Raw genomic sequence first — 13,073 nt, forward strand, 5'->3', positions numbered from 1 at the left:
AAATATTTTTCTTAAAATTAGTTAGAGTTTTTTTAATCTCTTCCTAAAAGAAAACATTAAGTTTGGAAAAAAATAAATCAACTTTGACTATTTAACACTTATTCTACAAAAACCAAACATTAAGTTTAGAAAAAGCAAATCAACTTTAACTATTTAACAATACTATAGAAACTGAACATTAAATTTAGAAAAAGTAAATCAACTTTGACTATTTAACACTTATACTCTAAAAACCTAGCTGCCCACATTCTCAAATTAGAAATCAACCCTTTAACTTAATGTACAATGTTTAAGTTAATGTACAATGTTTAAGCTCTCTCGACTCAGATATGAAACCACTCAATATCAATGCTTGCTGATCGAAACCGTCACCGTCATCAGCTTCAAGAACATATGAGCACCAAGGAATTTGTGGCACAGAAGCCTCCATCGTTCCTTCCAATATCTTCACCACTTCACCCATGCTCCACCTCTCATTCTCATCCTCTTCAATCTGAGATGAAGCTCATACATGAAAGTACAATCTACTTTCCTCCGCTCTAATTAGATTAACAATGAAAACATGGTTTAACAGTGCACTGAACCCATACGGTTATTTCTAATTAGTTTTCACTGCTGAAAGAGAGCAATTAACTCTAGTCTTCTCTTGACGGGGATATTACGCAAGGCAAGTCAATTTTACCAGTCGAGTGACAAACACGGTGCTATATGACATTCATGGTCTACCTTGACCATCTTTGTGAATCCACACCCACTCACGGATCGGGTCAATAAGACAGAAACAACATGTACGACTGGATGTTCAGAACATTATGAAAATTATGTGCTAATTATATAACTAGTAACTGGAAGTGGACAAACATATATTGGGGTATTATTTTGAAGGACTTTCATAAGTTTTGGAGCAAATTGCAAGGAGAAAATTATTATGGGGATAGAACACCTAAATAAAAATAAATTTGACTATATTATTTTTGTTTTTTAAAAGCTTTGAGAACTTTGATAAAATATAATGTAATTTTGACTTTTGAGAGCATTTATGATAAAGGAAGAATTTAGTAAAGATATGATGGTGGGTAAAATAGGGAATGAGCTAGGGCCCGTTTCGTTGCACGCATAGGAATGGAGAATATGAATGCAATATTAGGAAAAGGAATGGCTATTCCAATAACAACTATTTTTTTGGAATGGGTATAAGCTCATTTTAGGGGCAAAATGGGAATATGTATTCGTATTCCTATTTCAATAGATGAACCAAATAGAAAATAGAAAACGTATTCCAAATTTCCTATTCCTATTTGAGCAACCAAACAGGCCCTAAGGGAAAATGAATTGCACTAAGTCAAACATGAAATAAATGAATAATGCAAGTAGATATTTTGGTCTCTAGTAAGGATTGAAAACAATTTAAACATGATAATCGTTAAAACAAATTATATGTTAAGCATGAAAAAACTAAACCAATTCATACGTTAGATGTGAAAAAATATGCATTTGCACACAAGACAATCAAATTCAACCAAAATGTTCACATGATCTTTGGGTTTTGTCTTGTTCAAAAGCTAGAGTGAGATCTTTAGTTTGCATGATCTGAAACATATATAACTCACCCACACATTAAGACTACATATAATAATTCTATATAACTCCCCCCCACATTAAGACTATATAACTCCCCCACACAATAAGACTACATTAAGATCTTATATGCTTTCTTATATTAATTCTACAAAGAAAGACTCTAGAAATAATGATATATAGGTTTCCTCTTCCTGATCACATTATATTCATATGAAAGGAATAATTAAACTTTGTAAAATGGTAAGTCTTGTATTATTTTCCCATTAACATTTATGTATGAAACATTAATTTCTAAATAAAATCGATACCGTATGTATCATTTTAAATTAACTTAATAAAAATCATTGTTTCCATGATGAATATATTTAAATTACTACTATTATTATTGACAAATACAAAACAAAATAAGAAATTGTTGAAAAAATCAAAAATAAAACATTAGAAAAAAAATTCATATAAGACAAGAAATTTGTGAAGAAAAAATAACATATTTATTTATTGGTTAAAAGATTTTAAATTTTGGGAAATGCCAAGAAAGAAAAGCGTAGTCGCCCTTGGCTAAATAGCCAAATATATGCACCCGGTTTGACAGTTTATATAATTTATTAATTAATTTTAAAGTCACAGATCAGTGGTTTTGTGGTTTTAAAATTAATTAATTAATTACATAAACAGTCAAATCGAGTGCAAATTTTCTCGTGTAGAAATGTGGCTGCGTAGTCTAAGAGGGTAGATACGTCCTCAATGTTCGATAGCATGTGTCGGACTTGCATTAAAATAAGACGGCAATGTCTATGCCAGCATCAAAACGACATTTTTAAATTAAATTTAAATTTCAAATACAGTTTATAATTGATTTTTATTTTATTTATTAAAATTGAAAAATTACCGTTTTGATGCCGGCATATGCCGGCATAGACACTGGGGTATAAGACTCCTCTTGCCTTTCTTTCAGCGTCAATAATAGTTAGAAAGACCGCGTGCGCAGACCAAAGAACGGACTGTGTTCAGTGCGCTATCAAATCTAATCTTTATTTACTCCGCTGAATACGGCGCCATCTATAGAATAATGTTTACTTTTTGTTGTAAGGCTGTGGTATTATTAATATTTTAAAGAGCCAGTCAAGCTGTTAGTTGCCCAGCCCTTTGTTTGAATTCCCTGCGTGAATGTACGAAAGAAGTCAATTTTCCAAAATCACTCTCGTGGACCTCCTTGTTCGTTGCGTAGCTTAGAAGCAATCGAAAACATGCTACAAACTTTATAGGAACATCCATGCGCTGCTTAGAAGCAATCGGTAAGAAAAGAAGCAACGCTATGGATATTGAAGAGATCAAGATTAAGTCTATGGTCCTTGCAATTATGATGATTCTTGCACCCCATATTGGCAGTTCACAATCATCGGATGGTGGAGATACGCTTCTATTGGGGGCCTCGCTCACTGGAAATCAGACCATGATGTCAAAGAATGGTACGTTTTCACTTGGTTTTTTCAGTCCCACGGGAACGAAGAATTGGTATATTGGCATCTGGTATGCAGGAAACACCCAGAAGATCGTAGTTTGGGTGGCTAACAGAGAGAATCCGGTCACAAACATGCCCGGCGTTCTGGAATTTTCAAGCGATGGGCATATTAGATTGCTTGATAGAAATAGCCGGTCAGCTTGGTCGACGTCAGATATTGCCAGGAGAGGATCACGAGCTGTGTTAATGGACGCCCTCAACGAGTCTGCGGTTGTTTGGGAGAGTTTCGCGCATCCGACAGATATATGGTTGCCTGGCATGAAGATGTGGAAAGGAATGGAGCTAACATCGTGGAAGAGTTCTACGGATCCTTCAACTGGGGTCTTCTCTTACGGAATGGACACAGCTCCTGGAAAGACGCAGATGATGATGGTATATAACAACACCATTCCATATCGGTCCAGTGGAGAATGGACTCGGGACTATTTTGCTAAGGAGCCCGAAATGAGGCAAGGTTCGAAGAGACTTGAAACATCCTGTGTGACGCTTTCTCCCTCAAGAATCTACTTCAAATTTCGTGTTGAACAGGAAGATCATGTCCTCATGGGGCGGTTCCGGTTAGCTGAGACCGGCGAAGTACAAATCTACTTCTGGATGGACGATGGCATCTGGACTCTGAGGTGGTCGACATACCGAGGTCAATGCAGCGACTTCGAAATCTGCGGGGCGAATGGACTCTGCAATCCGAATGATGTGTGTAGTTGCGTTCAGGGCTTCACTCCCAAAAACGGCTCTCAGGGTTGGTGGTCAAGCGGATGTGCTCGGCGAAGGCCCCTTCATTGCACAACCGACGGCTTCTTGGAAGCGAAGAACAAATACTTGTCCGAAAAAGAAGCTGTCTTGTACAACCACGAGCAAACACAGCAAGGCTGCCGAACTGCCTGTGTCAATAATTGCTCCTGTACAGCCTTTGCTTACTCAATTTCTGATCCACCTGTCTGCAGATTGTGGTTTGGAGATCTATTCGGAATGCGAGTTTCATCGGAGGGCAGATCCGTCTTCATCAGGTTGGCTGCTTCTGAGTTGCGGCGCTCCACATCCAACCGAAGGACCAAAGCCTCTGCACTTGCTATTTCACTTTCTGTCACCGCGTCGTTGTTTGCAGTTTCAGGTCTCCTGTTGGCCTCTTTTATTCGTTGGAAACGTCGAAGGCTGTTGAAGAAGGACGCGGAAGAGGAGGTGCCAATGTCACTGAAAAAGTTCAGTTACAAAGAGCTTAGAACTGCTACGGAGAACTTCAAGCATAAGTTGGGTAGCGGAGCATTTGGCTCTGTGTTCAAGGGAACTTTGCCGGACAGCACGCTTGTTGCGGTTAAGAGATTAGAGGGTTCTGGACAAGCAGAGAAACAATTCAGGGCGGAAATAATCACTACTGGCAGAATACAGCATGTGAATTTGGTCAGGTTGAGGGGATTCTGCGTAGAGCATTCGGAAAGGTTACTGGTTTACGCGTACATGCCAAACGGTTCCCTAAACTCTTTCCTCTTCTCTAAGTCGGAAGATGTAGAGAAATTGTTGGACTGGAAGACTCGTTTTGAGATCGCACAAGGCACTGCACGAGGATTAGTTTATCTCCATGAGGAATGCAGAGACCGCATCATTCACTGTGATATTAAGCCTGAAAACATTCTCCTTGACAGCGACTTCAGCCCAAAGGTGGGAGATTTTGGGTTGGCGAAGCTGGTGAGCAGAGATTTCAGCCGCGTCTTGACGACAACAAGAGGAACTCGTGGGTACGTGGCTCCCGAATGGATCTCCGGCCTTCCAATCACTCCCAAGGCGGACGTATACAGTTATGGCATGATGCTGTTGGAAATTATATCCGGCCGAAGAAATCTTGATTTACAAGTCGAAGAGAGTAGACTCTACTTCCCTACGTGGGCTTCACGTCAAATTAAAAAAGGAAACGTAGTAGATGTTGTGGATGCAAGGATAGCAAGTGAAGCGAATATTGACGAGGTGAGAAGAGCCGCTGTGGTAGCCGGGATGTGCATTCAAGACAATGAGAGTGAGAGGCCGAGCATGACTGAAGTGGTGAAGATGTTGGAAGGAACAATGAAGGCTACCGTGTCGCAAATTCCAAGGTCTCTACAGGTGCTAGTAGATCAAGCACACGACGACGACGACGACGATAGTCATTGTAAACTTACTTACATATCAAGTGGTTGAGAGTAGATATCTATAGCAGCAAATTAGGCATATTTATGTAGGATTACCCTATAGGCTAATAAATATATGTGCGTAAGTTTCTTATTCATCATTTTGGAGCATTCTTAATGGTTTGCTATAAGGAAGTAAGTGTATAATATGCAAATATTATAAATCAGTACTTGGATCTTAGAAACCAGTACTTAGGATCTTAGAATGAAATGGATAATTTTATATATATTGACAAAGCTTGATATAAAGAAAGAAATCTAAGGCTAGAAAGAGGGTAGAACTTGTCAACATCTAAGATTAATGGTAAGTGGGATATTCTTGTCTTTAATTTATTTAATATTTTTCAAAATATTATATCATTCAAATTTAGGCTTTCAAATAAGATATTGATTAATATATAAATTAGATGGTAAAGAATAATTGACAAAGGGCTTAATCTCTACAAACTTAAAATATTTATATTTATGTTGAACTTCTAGATTAGACTATTGGATGTCGTCTTGTTGCACTAATTGGACAAACTTACATGATAAAATAACTTCACCCTATTTTATTTACAAGAAATATAAGCAATTTGCAAGAGTGAATAGTTTAAAAATTCCGCAATGAAAAAGTGTAGAGAACATAAAAACATGTGAATCAAAGAAATAACAAGGTGTATGTAGCCAACAAGACAATTACAATAGAACAATTATATAGGAATTATGATAACTTGAAAGTACAAGAAAAATGTCAATAACAATATTTAGCAATCCAATATTGTAACATAAATTATTAGTAATTAATAGATAACAAACTAATCAAATTAGAGTATTTTTTGTTAGGACAATTTTGTAATTTTTCCCACCAACACTAATGCAATTCACTTCTTTTTTAAAAACTAGAAATTACTTGTTTGAAAGCAATGGTGAAAGTTCTTTCTTTCTCAATGTGATCTAAAAATTATATCAAATTATGAACAATATTCAACAATATGAAGAAGAGCACAGTCAAGATTTCATTTCAAGAATTAATGTGTTTCATATGTGAGATGGAGAGGGATATGAAGATGATGGGAGACAACTATTGAAAGGGGAGAGTGGTGCATAGAAATATAATTGTCTCTTTAAGGATCATGCCCCTTTACTCTTTGAATCAATGAAAGACAATAATGAAAGTTTCCTTGGCATACACAATAGTTATTCATAATGGAAAATAATATACAATATGAGACAATCTAGAAAGAATATACTTCATATTTACGACACTAAAACTATAAAAAATAGTGATGCTAGAATAGTTGAATGGTCAAGGGTTTAAATGCAAAAGCCTTATGAATTTTAAGGGAAAAAAGCATACATAACAATCATGTAAGTCCATTTGAAAGCACAAATGTAGAAGAAAATAGTGAAAGTGTATCCAATATGACTTTGAATAATACATGACAATATCATGCATGAGAACTAAATTGCAATTATTATATTATTAAAAAATAGGCATAGAAAAGTGAATATATTCAATACATGAAAATGAGGTTACATGGAAACTAATGACCTTCGGAAGCTTGATTAGATTTACTGTAGATAGAAGTAGAAAACACTCTTGGATGGATGATTGATAATCTTTAATAGTCATGACAACAATTAGAAGAGTGTAGTGACAACCTATAGTCAACTATGATCAAGGATGGAGCATCATTAAAGATGAAAGCCTTATAGGTTTAGAGAAAAAAGTGATGTTTAAGGGAAAAACAAGATAAAATAAAGTGTGATTGTCCTTTGCTATGGTATTTGAAGAAAAGAAATGGATGCATTGGTAGTAATGCCTAATTGGAAGAATGGGTATAAAAAAGAAATACAAGAGACTAAACTATACATGTAGATAAAATATCATAGTCATTGAAAGGGTTTTGAAGATTATGAAAATCCAAATCCATGAGTGTGACATGGAAGTCCTATACGGAAACATCACCATATAGTAGTGCATGACAACTCCTTACTAAAAGAAAATTATTGCAACAACATTTTAAGGGTTTCATAAAGAAGTGTATCCCTTTAATAAACAAGACGATGCGTGCAACAAGAAAAATGGTATTAGATAGAAAAAAGGAAGACTGTTATGGTAATTTTTGGGACAAGAGAAGTCTTTGAAATCCGTGCATTATAGTGACAATGGTAATAACAATCCATATAAGTCCATTATACGAAGTTTATGATATTTAAAGGAAAATTTATCATGGTGAAGATATATAAAATGTATTCCATCTGATTGTCCTACGTTAAGTAAGTTCCATTAACAAGTTTAAGTTGATGATAGTTCTCTTCAATGAAAATCCTTTCGATGTGACTAGTATGAGACCCCATGCACACATTGTTTTTTATTAGACCCTATGCACATATTGTTAAGATAAAAATAGTGGATGCAAACCCTAAGAAATATGAGAAAATAGAGAAAATGTAGAGAATATAGTGAAGTTTGTATATTTAATCAAAATTTATATTTTTCTAGAAGTCCATAGTCAAACAAGGTATACTTAGTCAATGCAATAATGGTTTGTTTCTTTTTCTAAAATTCCATGTGTGCATTTCCAAATTATGATTGTAATAGATATAAATTTTTAATGCATAAAGGAACTAGTTCATAACTTCAAGTTTAATTATAGTACATAATTAAAAATCCCATGAGAAAATGTACATATTTTACATTAAAAAATAGTATTTACTAGCCAATTTAGAATTCATTTAAAGGTCTTTAATGACCAAAATCAATTCCATCTGCCCAATGTCTTAAACTTAAATGAAATAATTTTAAAAAAACATGATCTATCCTTGTAGAAGAAGTGGACAGTACTTTGAAAGAGAAAAAGGCAATTTTGTGCAAAGACATCACACAATTGAATCATGAAATAAAAATCCTATTAAAAATAAATAAATGGACATGGTTTAAAAAAACTAGCTACTTAGAAGCCCATAGAGGAAGTAGTATAATTGAATGAAATAAAATTATAACAATCATACCCTAGACAAATAATTTCAAAGGCCCAAAAATTATGAAGGAAAGATTGATAGTGGAGGCGGAATAACTGCTAAGAAACAACAAACATGAATGTGTGGTTTTCAAATACTAGACTAATCACAATAAAATGCAACAACAAAATGGCACTACTATATATATAGTTTCCTAGTGCTTTAAAACTAAAATGAACCAATTAGAAAATACAAATATGTTGTGTATAGAAAATGTGGAATCTTTAGAAGGCATATATTTATCCTTCATTCTATAACATAAAAATTAATGATCCACAAAGAAAAATTTCCCAAAATTAACTCTTAAGAAACACAACAAAATAAGGCCATACAAAATTCCTCTTGGTGTCTAAGGTATAAGTTACATAAGACTCGCTCTCTTAAGAATCCTTCAATGTAATAATCTCGCTATCTTGAAAAATTATTAGCAACTGAACTATTTTAAAAAGAGATGCACATGAATTCATTTCCTACTATTGAGCCTCTTCTCATGTATTGGAAAAAATGCATATTTGTTTCCTTCAATTAAGCCTCTTCTTTGTTGGAATAATTAAATATTTCTTAGTTAACTCTAGTCTACTTAAGCTAAACTTTAGACATCTAATAATTAATTCTTTTATTAATTATTATGATGCAACCTAGGTTAAACCTTTTTAGGGTTTCGATCTCCTTTATAAGGAAAATCTCTCATTGTATTCATTCACTTTTGATAATAGAAATCTCTTTTTTTGCTCATCAAGAATGTCTCATCTATGGATCTAGGAATTCTAGCCTCCATAGCTTTTGCTTCTCTCTTTCTGTGGTAGGTGTTTATATGCAGGTGATTCTTGGGAGCTATGGAGTAGATCTTTCATCAACTTCAAAATGGTATCGAAGTTCTAGATCTTCATGTCCCTATTGTTTAATTCTTGAGAGATTTGGCATCGATTTTTAGATTTGAGCTTTCAATGGTTTTTAATGGAAATGGGGGGTCACTAATTTTCAAGGCACTTTGAGTAAAAACGAACATCACTGTTATGCTCAAAATACTCAAAAACCCCCATTTCTATATAAAATGCATCAGATTGGACACTATTGAAATCTAAGGCAAAAAAATTATACCTAGACCATTTTTACCTAGGCATAAAAATCAAGACAATGATATTTTAATTCTCCAAAAATTAATATCAATTTTTTTACAATTTTTTTGTAAAAGTGTTTTCATGTTTTGACACAATGCATGGATATTTTTTGAAGAGTATGAAACTCTCTATGTGTTTTGGATGTGAGAGGATGTTTTGGCATTTCATTTTATTGGAGGCACCTGCACCTCAGGCCAAGTACTGGGAATTGCATCTATTTTTGGAGATCTACACTACTCCATCAGTGCTCTTGGACCTTCACTTCTCCTCAAACTTCATATGTTGTGTGTAAGGGAAGCTCTATTTTGGGTGACCATCCAAAGGTTTATGGAGCACAATTGTTCTATGGATTTTGAGTTTCCTGGCATGTGATATCTAGCCATGATTTTTATTTGGGCCTTAGACTTCAATGTGAATACTAGTGTCATTTTTGCATGTGCATGGGTCATACTTTATTTTTTGAGGCTTGTACCCTCCTCTCTATTGTGCTCCTCCCAAACGCATGTTTGACACTCCTCCCAAGTGACATTTGTTCTTGATTTGGATGATGCCTTAGGATGTGGAGAGTGTGCATGTGAGTTTGGTGGTCCAGTCACCCAAGTCCTTCTTGTAGCCTCCTTTGGTAATTTTAGTCTTTTTTGTTCTTAAGGCAGTAAAGAGAGCCTAAAGAATCTAAGGAATGTTGAAGGTGGAATGGATGTGGAAGCAATAGAGCAAAGTAAACCAAAATATTTTTCCTTCATTCATCCATACTCGTGCTTTTTATGAAGTACAGTTTGCAGGTTACAATTTACCCGAGAGAGATGGCGAATGGGGAGATTAGCAAATAATCTTTCCAATTATAAGAGAATGGGGATATTAGAAAATGATCTTTTGAAGTACCAGAGTATCTCATGGAAACTCCTTGTGGTGGTGATAGTAGAAATCCTAATCCAAGATCACATTTTTTAAACTCTCAGTCTGTTGCCCGCTTACGGTCCCCAGTCCACCTTAGCACCTCTAGTCATGGGATTTGATTAGAAGAGGAGAGATAATTATGGCTCATGGCCACCACATTCCTCCACACACCAATTTCACTATTGAGACCCTCTCTTACCTTGGAGTCCACTGATCTTCTATGTATCTCTCACCACATCATCAAGTCTTTGGTCCACGTGCCCAGTGGTAGCAACCCATGTAATTCTTAAACTATACTGGACAAGGATGGAGTTCAAGATTTTCCCCCATTAGCGGTTTTTTGGTGCAATGTATGGGTGCCTCTATTACACCCTGGATGGTGTGGATTTTTTGGTGGTATTTTCTATACATCATTGTTGGACACGTATATTTCTATCTACTTGGTGGATATAATTTTTCATGGCAGTTTGTCACATTCATTGCCTTGCTTGTAGATGTCATCCTCCTCTCTGCCACATGGCATTTTCTTGGCCATGATCATTTGGGCACATGTGTTTTTTCACTATGATTTTTTGGGGATTCATGTTGTTTGCTATTGACATGCACATTTAAGGCCACTAGATTTATTTTCTGATATCGGCCATCATGTTTTTCCAACAAGCATTTTTCCTCTCTTTTGCGAATGGTGGTGTTTTTTTTTAAACACATGCTCATACCTTGGCCACCAGTTTTTAATACGGCATTGACCCTTTGTTTTATGGGGAACTTTTTTTCTGGTAGAATGGATTTTTTTTCTGATGTTAGCGGTCATTTTATGGTTTTTTTTTTGCCTTGACAGTCATTTGATTATCAAATTTGGGCTCGTCACTTGTTGATGTTAGTGCCAGATCAGTATTGTATCAGTGTTCCTGTCACCTCCTCAATCTTTGTTTGCACCTACCTTTGGTCTTTTACTCATATCTCAGATATACGGACTCCATTTTTTAAAAATGAGATATCATCAGAAAGCTGGTTCTAAGCCTGTCATAGTGGTCAATTAGTTTGCAATTTTGATGCATTTTTTATAGCTTTTTCTATTGTCAAAGTTAGGAATTCCATTTTTCACTCCTAGAGACATATCTTGAGCATACAATCTCCAATTTGGGAATTCTTTATATCATTGGAAATATCATTCCAATCTCTTTCTAGTGATGATGGTTGTTTTTCCAGATTCTACTCTAGGCAAATTCTATTCAGTCTTTTGTATTTTTGCATTCTGGTAGATATCTTGGTTGTTTCTAGTTCGGAGATCAACTTCATTGCTTTAGATTATTCATCATGACTTGGACAATCTATTGTATTAGTCTTATATCTCTTTTGGTCTATTTAAACATCATTTGTATGCATTCTGGCAAACACACTGAGATAAAGTGCCATACTACATATGTAATTTATTTTTAGTTATTTTTAGTTATTTTGCCTTCTAATTCAAGCAGTGTCATCTGAGGACACTCGTACAGATTATTGTAATATTGCGATTCACCATATCTTATCTCTTATTGTACATGCATTACTCATGATTAAAGTGCCATCGGGGGTTGATGTTTTGCCTTTGTTTGCCATCTTCCTTTGTCCAATGAGTGTCCCTTCTGTGACATTGGCTTATGATGTGTCTGAGATTGATCACTACAGTACACACATATGTTCTCTTTTGTGCATCTTGATTGTGGTTCCTTGGCATGCAGTTCTTTTGGCTCACTTTTCCAATTGCTTGTCACCTCACCCTTGTCTATATAAGGGGGATTCTTCTATTGTTTCTAGTATTTTCAACATTATTTCCATCTCTTTTTGGAGTAGGGTTTTTCCCATGTGATTTTCTCTATTTCTCTTATTTTGAGATATTTGGTTGTGCTTGGGTACATCATCAGGCATTTTTTTTTTCAAGACCCAAATCTACTATTTGTAGTAGTTTCTAGGTTTTTAGCTACTCCCTTAGTTTATCATAAGGGGGAGTGTTAGAGTAATTAGATATTTCTTAATTAATTCTAGTCTACTTAAGCTAAACTTTAGGCATCTAATAATTAATTATTATGATATAACCTCGGTTAAACCTTTTTAGGGTTTTGATCTCCTTTATAAGGATGATCACTCATTGTATTCAATCACTTTTGATAATAGCAATCTCTTTTTTTGCTCATCAAGAATGTCTTATCTATGGATCTAGGAATTCTAACCTCCATAGCTTTTGCTTCTATCTTTTTGTGACAAGTATTTGCATGCAAGTGATTCTTGGGAGCTGTGGGGTTGATCTTTCATCAACTTCAACATTCTTGTGTACTGGAAAAAATTAAAATTCATTGCTCGCTATTGCACCCCTTACCATCTATTTAAATACGAATGCTCATTTTATCTTAAGTTTTACTATAAGATAATTTAAATTATTTTAGTTTTCAATTAAAGATAATTAAAATTTAATGATTTATGATTTTAAGAAAACTTTTATATTTTTCTTAAACTTTCCTCTAATGTAGTAGTGTAGAAATCTCAAATGCCAAATTTTCCAAAAGAAATGGTGAAAATGACTTTCAATTTCAAATTAGAATGAGTGAAAATAAATGAGAAATTTTAATAAATGATGAATTTTACTTAAATAATGAAGATTGACAGTTCAAGTTTCCAATCATATCTCATTTGGTAAAACTTTTATGCAAGTTTTAAAAACATGCATATTTCAAGCACATTTGAAGTTGAAGCAAGTCTCTCGAGCACTCCATGTGACCACCAAACTAGAAAATCTTGACAACCTAA

The 13,073-nt window shown here is 34.8% G+C and overlaps 1 pseudogene; it reads left to right on the forward strand.

Annotated features, from left to right (window-relative positions):
- Positions 1-2,895: 2,895 nt before the first annotated feature.
- LOC149536561 (G-type lectin S-receptor-like serine/threonine-protein kinase At2g19130 pseudogene) lies at positions 2,896-5,360 on the forward strand (annotated as a pseudogene).
- Positions 5,361-13,073: the final 7,713 nt, after the last annotated feature.

The sequence above is a fragment of the Cupressus sempervirens genome, chromosome 10 (assembly GCF_028749045.1).
Source record: "Cupressus sempervirens isolate cs-2001-9-10 chromosome 10, ASM2874904v1, whole genome shotgun sequence".
Taxonomy (NCBI): domain Eukaryota; kingdom Viridiplantae; phylum Streptophyta; class Pinopsida; order Cupressales; family Cupressaceae; genus Cupressus; species Cupressus sempervirens.